Genomic DNA, 8,295 nt, shown 5'->3' with positions numbered 1-8,295 from the left:
GTTGAAGTGCAACGTATATCTTAGAATAAGAATAAAAGAGAATTGAATAGAAGGTAATAGTAATTGTATTGAAACTTGAGGTACAGCAGAGCTCCACACCCTTAATCTATGGTGTGTAGAAACTCCACCGTTGAAAATGCATAAGTGAAAGGTCCAGGCATGGCCGAATGGCCAGCCCCCATGATCTGAGAACTAAACGTCCCAAGATCGAATAATACCATCCGAGATATCTAATAAACTAGTAAAAAGTTCTATTTATACTAAACTAGCTACTAGGGTTTACAGGAGTAAGTAATTGATGCATAAATCCACTTCCAGGGCCCACTTGGTGTATGCTTGGGCTGAGCTTGATCTATCCACGAGCTGAGGCTTCTTTTGGAGTTGAACGCCAAGTTGTAACGTGTTTTGGGCGTTCAACTCCGGTTTGTGTCGTGTTTCTGGCGTTTGACTCCAGACAGCAACATGGAACTGGCGTTGAGCACCAGTTTACGTCGTTTAATCACGAATAAAGTATAGACTATTATATATTTCTGGAAAGCTCTGGATATCTACTTTCCAACGCCGTTGAGAGCGCGCAATTTGGAGTTCTATAGCTCTAGAAAATTCATTTCGAGTGCAGGGAGGTCAGATTCCAACAGCATCAACAGTCCTTTGTCAGCCTCCTATCAGAGTTTTGCTCAGGTTCCTCAATTTCAACCAGAAAATGCCTGAAATCACAGAAAAACACACAAACTCATAGTAAAGTCCTGAAATGTGAATTTAGCATAAAAACTAATGAAAACATCCCTAAAAGTAACTAGAACCTATTAAAAACTACCTAAAAACAATGCCAAAAAGCGTATAAATTATCCGCTCATCACAACACCAAACTTAAATTGTTGCTTGTCCCCAAGCAACTGAAAATAAATTAGGATAAAAAGAAGAGAATATACTATAAATTCCAAAATATCAATGAATATTAATTCTGATTAGATGAGCGGGACTTGTAGCTTTTTGCTTCTGAACAATTTTGGTATCTCACTTTCTCCCTTAAAGTTTAGAATGATTGGCTTCTCTAGGAACTTAGAATTTTGGATAGTGTTATTGATCCTCCTAGTTAAGTATGTTGATTCTTGAACACAAATACTTTTATGAGTCTTGGCCGTGGCCCTAAGCACTTTGTTTTTCAGTATTACCACCGGATACATAAATGCCACGGACACATGACTGGGTGAACCTTTTCAGATTGTGACTCAGCTTTGCTAGGGACCCCAGTTAGAGGTGTCCAGAGCTCTTAAGCACACTCTTTTTGCTTTGGATCACGACTTTAACCACTCAGTCTCAAGCTTTTCACTTGGGCCTTCATGACACAAGCATATGGTTAGGGACAGCTTGATTTAGCCGCTTAGTCCCTGATTTTATTTCCTTGGGCCCTCCTATCCATTGATGCTCAAAGCCTTGGATCCTTTTTACCCTTGCCTTTTGGTTTTAAGGGCTATTGGCTTTTTCTGCTTGCTTTTTCTTTTTCTTTCAATTTTTTTCGCCATTTTTTTTCGCAAGCCTTTGCTTTTTCACTGCTTTTTCTTGCTTCAAGAATCAATTTTATGATTTTTCAGATCATCAATAACATTTCTCTTTGTTCATCATTCTTTCAAGAGCCAACAATTTTAACATTCATAAACAACAAGATCAAAAATATGCACTGTTCAAGCATTCATTCAGAAAACAAAAAGCATTGTAACCAATATAATTAAACTAAATTCAAGGATAAATTCGAAATTCATGTACTTCTTGTTCTTTTGAATTAAAAACATTTTTCATTTAAGAGAGGTGAAGGATTCATGGAATTTATTTATAACTTTAAGACATAGTCTAAACACTAATGATCATGAAGTAGAGACACAAATATAGATGACATAATAAGCATAAAAACCGAAAAACAGAGAAATAAGAACAAGGAATGAGTCCACCTTAGTGGCGTCTTCTTCTTGAAGGACCAATGATGTCCTTAAGCTCTTCTATGTCCTTTCCTTGCCTTTGTTGCTCCTCCCTCATTGCTCTTTGATCTTCTCTTATTTCATGGAGAATGATGGAGTGCTCTTGATGTTCCACCCTTAATTGTTCCACATTGTAACTCAAATCTGCTAGGGAAGTGTTGAGTTGTTCCCAATAGTTGTTGGGAGGAAAGTGCATCCCTTGAGGCATCTCCGGGATTTCTTGGTGATGAGCTTCCTCATGCGTCTCTTAGGTTTCATGAGTAGGCTCTCTTGTTTGCTCCATCCTTTTCTTAGTGATGGGCTTGTCCTCCTCAATGAGGATGTCTCCTTCTATGATAACTCCAGCTGAGTAACATAGATGGCAAATAAGATGAGGAAAAGCTAGCCTTGCCAAAGTAGAAGACTTATCGGCTATTTTGTAGAATTCATGGGAGATGACTTCATGAACTTCTACTTCCTCTCCAATCATGATGCTATGAATCATGATGGCCTGATCCAAAGTAACTTCAGAACGATTGCTAGTGGGGATGATGGAGCGTTGAATGAACTCCAACCATCCTCTAGCCACAGGCTTGAGGTCCAGTCTTCTTAGTTGAACCGGCTTGCCTTTGGAGTCTCTTTTCCATTGAGCTCCTTCCACACATATGTCCATAAGGACTTAGTCCAACCTGTGATTAAAGTTGACCCTTCTAGTGTAGGGGCGTGCATCTCCTTGCATCATGGGTAAGTTGAACGCCAACCTCACATTTTCCGGACTAAAATCTAAGTATTTCCCCCGAACCATTGTAAGATAATACTTTGGACTCGGGTTCATACTTTGATCATGGTTCCTAGTGATCCATGCATTGGCATAGAACTCTTGAACCATTAAAATTCTGACTTGTTGAATGGGTTTGGTTAGAACTTCCCAACCTCTTCTTTGGATCTCATGTCGGATCTTCGGATACTCATTTTTCTTGAGCTTGAAAGGGACCTCAGGGATCACCTTCTTCTTGGCCACAACATCATAGAAGTGGTCTTGATGGGCTTTGGAGATGTATCTTTCCATCTCCCATAACTCGGAGGTGGAATCTTTTGTCTTCCCTTTCCCTTTTCTAGAGGTTTCTCCGGCCTTAGGTGCCATCAATGGTAATGGAAAAACAAAAAGCTTATGCTTTTACCACACCAAACTTAAAATATTGCTCGCCCTCGAGCAAGAGAAGAAAGAAAAGAAGGAGAAGAAGAGAAAATATGGAGGAGAGTAAGGGAGGTGTATTCGGCCAAGGTATAGAAGATGGGGTTGTGTTGTGTGAAAATGAAGTAGAATGGAGGGGTATATATAGGGAGGGGGGAGAGGGTAGGTTCAGCCATTTAGGGTTGGTTTGGGTGGGAAAGATTTTTGAATTTTGAAGGTAGGTGGGGTTTGTGGGGAAGAGTGGATGGATGTGAGTGGTGAAGGGGGCAATTAGGTAGAGAGGTTGAGGTGATTGGTGAAGGTTTTTGGGAAAGTGTGTTATAGGATTATGAGGTAAGGTGAGAATATGTTAGGTGGGGATCCTGTGGGGTCCACAGATCCTGAGATGATCCTGTGGGGTCCACAGATCTTGAGGTGTCAAGGATTTACATCCCTGCACCAATTAGGCATGTAAAATGCCTTAGCATACTATTCTGGCGTTTAAACGCCGAAGTGGTGCACGTTCTGGGCGTTCAATGCCCATGTGCAGCATGTTTCTGGCGTTGAACGCCAGTTCCATGCTTGTTACTGGCGTTCAGCGCCAGCTTCCCTCAGGGCATATTCCTGGCGTCCAAACGCCAGGATGTTGCTTGTTTCTGGCGTTCAGCGCCAGATACATGCTCTGTTCTGGCGTTGAACGCCAGCCAGATGCACCTTACTAGCATTTAAACGCCAGTAAGTCCTTCCTCCAGGGTGTGATTTTTCTTCTGCTATTTTTTATTCTGTTTTTAATTTTAATATTTTTTTGTGACTCCACATGATCATGAACCTAATAAAACACAAAATAACAATAAAATAAAAATAAAATTAGATAAATAAAAATTGGGTTGCCTCCCAACAAGCGCTTCTTTAATGTCAATAGCATGACAGTGGGCTCTCTTGGAGCCTCACAGGTGATCAGGTCAATGTTGTATAGTGGTTCAACACCAAACTTAGAGTTTGGTTGTGGCCTCCCAACACCAAACTTAGAGTTTGATTGTGGGGGCTCTGTTTGATTCTGTATTGAGAGAAGCTCTGCATGCTTACTCTCCCTTGTTACAGAAGGATAGCCATGTGCCTTAAACACAAGGTAGTCCCATTCAATTGAAGGACTAATTCTCCTCTGTTAACATCTATTACAGCACCTGCTGTGGCTAGGAAAGGTCTTCCAAGGATGATGCATTCATCCTCTTCCTTCCTAGTGTCTAGGATTATGAAATCAACAGGGATGTAAAGGTCTTCAACCTTTACTAACAAGTCCTCTACTAATCCATAAGCTTGTCTTACTGACTTGTCTGCCAATTGTAATGAGAATAAGGCAGGCTGTACCTCAATGATCCCTAGTTTCTCCATTACGGAGAGTGGCATAAGATTTATGCCTGACCCCAGGTCACACAGAGCTTCTTCAAAGGTCATGGTGCCTATGGTACAGGGTATTAATAATTTTCCAGGATCTTGTTACTTTTGAGGTAGAGTTTGCTGAACCCATGTATCTAGTTCACTAATGAGCAAGGGAGGTTCACCTTCCCAAGTCTCATTACCAAACAACTTGGCATTCAACTTCATGATAGCTCCTAGATATTGAGCAACTTGCTCTCCAGTCATATCTTCATCCTCTTCTGAGGAATAATAGTCTTCAGAGCTCATGAATGGCAGAAGGAGATTTAGTGGAATATCTATGGCCTCTATATGAGCCCAGATTCCTTTAGATCCTCAATAGGGAACTCCTTCTTGCTTGAGAGACGTCCCAGGAGGTCTTCCTCACTAGGATTTTCGTCCTTCTCCCCTTTGTGCATTCGGCCATATTGATTACATCAATGGCCTTGCACTCTCCCTTTGGATTCTCTTCTGTATTGCTTGGGAGAATACTGGGAGGAGTTTCAGTGATTTTCTTACTCAGCTGGCCCACTTGTGCCTCCAAATTTCTAATGGAGGATCTTGTTTCACTCATGAAACTTAAAGTGGCCTTAGACAGATCAGAGACTAAGTTTGATAAGTTAGAGGGGCTCTGTTCAGAATTCTCTGTCTGTTGCTGAAAAGATGATGGAAAAGGCTTGTTATTGCTTAGCCTGTTCCTTCCACCATTATTAAAGCCTTGTTGAGGCTTTTGTTGATCCTTCCATGAGAAATTTGGATGATTTCTCCATGATGAATTATAGGTGTTCCCATAAGGTTCACCCATGTAATTTACCTCTGCTATTGCAGGGTTCTCAGGAACATAAGCTTCTTCAGAAGCTGCCTCTTTAGTACTGTTGGATGCATTTTGCCATCCATTCAGACTTTGAGAAATCATGTTGACTTGCTGAGTCAACACTTTGTTCTGAGCCAATATGGCATTTAGAGCATCAATTTCAAGAACTCCCTTCGTCTGAGGCGTCCCATTATTTACGGAATTCCTCTCAGAAGTGTACATGAATTGTTTATTTGTAACCATGTCAATAAGTTCTTGAGCTTCTGTAGGCGTTTTCTTTAAGTGAATGGATCCACCTGCAAAATGGTCCAGTGACATTTTAGAGAACTCAGACAGACCATAATAGAATATGTCTAATACGGTCCATTATGAAAACATGTCAGAAGGACACTTTTTGGTCATCTGCTTGTATCTTTCCCAAGCTTCATAGAGGGATTCACCATCTTTTTGCTTAAAGGTCTGAACATCCACTCTAAGCTTGCTCAGTTTTTGAGGAGGAAAGAATTTATCCAAGAAGGCCGTGACCAGCTTATCCCAAGAGTCCAGGCTATCTTTAGGTTGTGAGTCCAACCATGTTCTAGCTCTGTCTCTTACAGCAAAAGGGAAAAGCATGAGCTTGTAGACTTCAGGATCTACTCCATTCATCTTTACAGTCTCACAAATCTGCAAGAACTCAGTTAAAAACTGGTAAGAATCTTCAGATGAAAATCCATGAAACTTGCAGTTCTGTTGCATAAGAGCAACTAATTGAGGTTTCAGCTCAAAATTGTTTGCTCCAATGGCTGGAATGGAGATGCTTCTTTCATCAAATTTGGACGTTGGTTTAGTGAAATCACCTAGCATTCTTCCATCACAAAATATTTTTGATTTTTATGATTTTATGATTTTTTTGTATTTTTATTATTTTTCAGAAATTATATTTTAAAAAAACGAAAATAAAAATTTTTGAAAGATTTTTGAAAAGAAAATAAAAAGAAAATTACCTAATCTAAGCAACAAGATGAACTGTCAGTTGTCCATAGTCGAACTATCCCCGGCAACGGCGCCAAAAACTTGGTGGAAGAAATTGTGATCATCAATAATGGCTCTTTGGTATGTGCATCTATTAACTCAGCACTTTCTTTTCACAACTTCGCTCAACTAACCAGCAAGTGTACTGGGTCGTCCAAGTAATAAACCTTACGTGAGTAAGGGTCGATCCCACAGAGATTGTTGGTATGAAGCAAGCTATGGTCATCTTGCAAATCCCAATCAGGCGGGTTCAAATGTGATTGGATTAGATAATTAAAAGATAAATAAAATAAACAGGAAATAAAGATAAAGTTACTCATGTAATCCAATGGTGGGAATTTCAGATAGGTGCATGGAGGTGCTGTGTTCCTTCCGAATCTCTACTTTCTTATTACATTCATCCAATCCTTCTTACTCCTTTCCATGGCAAGCTGTATGTAGGGCATCACCGTTGTCAATTGCTACATCCCATCCTCTCAGTGAAAAAGGTCAAAATGCTCTGTCACAGCACGGCTAATCATCTGTCGGTTCTCAATCAGGTTGGAATAGAATCCAGTGATTCTTTTGCGTCTGTCACTAACGCCCAGCCTTCAGGAGTTTGAAGCTCATCACACTCATTCAATCCTGGAATCCTACTCGGAATACCACAGACAAGGTTAGACTTTCCGGATTCCCATGAATGCCGCCATCAATTCTAGCTTATACCACGAAGATTCTGATTAAGGAATCCAAGAGATATGCGCCCGGTCTAAGGTAGAACGGAAGTGGTTGTCAATCACGCGTGTTCATAGGTGAGAAGGATGATGAGTGTCACAGATCATCATATTCATCAAGTTGAAGTGCAATGAATATCTTAGAACAGGAATAAATCGAATTGGATAGAAAATAATAGTAATTGCATTAAAACTTGAGGTACAGCAAAACTCCACACCCTTAGTCTATGGTGTGTTTACTCCACCGTTGAAAATGCATAAGTGAAAGGTCCAGGCATGGCCGAATGGCCAGCCCCCATGATTTGAGAACTAAACGTCCCAAGATCGAATAATACCATCCAAGATATCTAATAAACTAGTAAAAAGTTCTATTTATACTAAACTAGCTACTAGGGTTTACAGGAGTAAGTAATTGATGCATAAATCCACTTCCAGGGCCCACTTGGTGTATGTTTGGGCTGAGCTTGATCTATCCACGAGCTGAGGCTTCTTTTGGAGTTGAACGCCAAGTTGTAACGTGTTTTGGGCGTTCAACTCCGGTTTGTGACGTGTTTCTAGCGTTTGACTCCAGCAGCAACATAGAACTGGCGTTGAGTGACAGTTTATGTCATCTAATCACGAATAAAGTATAAACTATTATATATTGCTGGAAAGCTCTGGATGTCTACTTTCCAACGCCGTTAAGAGCGCGCCATTTGGAGTTTTGTAGCTCCAGAAAATCCATTTCGAGTGCAGGGAGGTCAGATTCCAACAGCATCAGCAGTCCTTTGTCAGCCTCCTATCAGAGTTTTGCTCAGGTCCCTCAATTTCAGCCAAAAAATACATGAAATCATAGAAAAACACACAAACTCATAGTAAAGTTCAGAAATGTGAATTTAGCATAAAAACTAATGAAAACATCCCTAAAAGTAACTAGAACCTATTAAAAACTACCTAAAAACAATGCCAAAAAGCATATAAATTATCCGCTCATCAGAGCTTGCGCTCCGAGATGACTGCCACAAATTCCGTTGTGTACTTCCTCCAAGATTCCCTTTGTATTGGAGGTTAGTATGCCTTTTAACAATGGTATTGAGATCCCTCTTTTGTATAGGGTGTTGTTTATGATAGTGTAGTACTGTGCCTCCCTTTTTAACCTCTTTGCCTCCTTTTCATCTGTGGGGAGCGCTTCTGTTTTGAGGTAGTTAATTATGGGAGTCATCCATCCTTGAT

General features: G+C 40.4%; 1 non-coding gene across 1 annotated transcript; it reads left to right on the top strand.

Annotated features, from left to right (window-relative positions):
- The first annotated feature begins 5,735 nt into the window (after positions 1 to 5,735).
- Positions 5,736 to 5,839, top strand: LOC127740432 (small nucleolar RNA R71). Its single transcript, XR_008001108.1, has one exon. It is a non-coding gene; the product is annotated as a small nucleolar RNA R71 (small nucleolar RNA).
- The last annotated feature ends 2,456 nt before the right edge of the window (positions 5,840 to 8,295 follow it).

The sequence above is a fragment of the Arachis duranensis genome, chromosome 6 (assembly GCF_000817695.3).
Source record: "Arachis duranensis cultivar V14167 chromosome 6, aradu.V14167.gnm2.J7QH, whole genome shotgun sequence".
NCBI classification, from domain to species: domain Eukaryota; kingdom Viridiplantae; phylum Streptophyta; class Magnoliopsida; order Fabales; family Fabaceae; genus Arachis; species Arachis duranensis.
The sequence above is the reverse complement of the archived record's forward strand: the minus strand, read 5'-3'. Positions and strand labels throughout refer to the sequence as shown.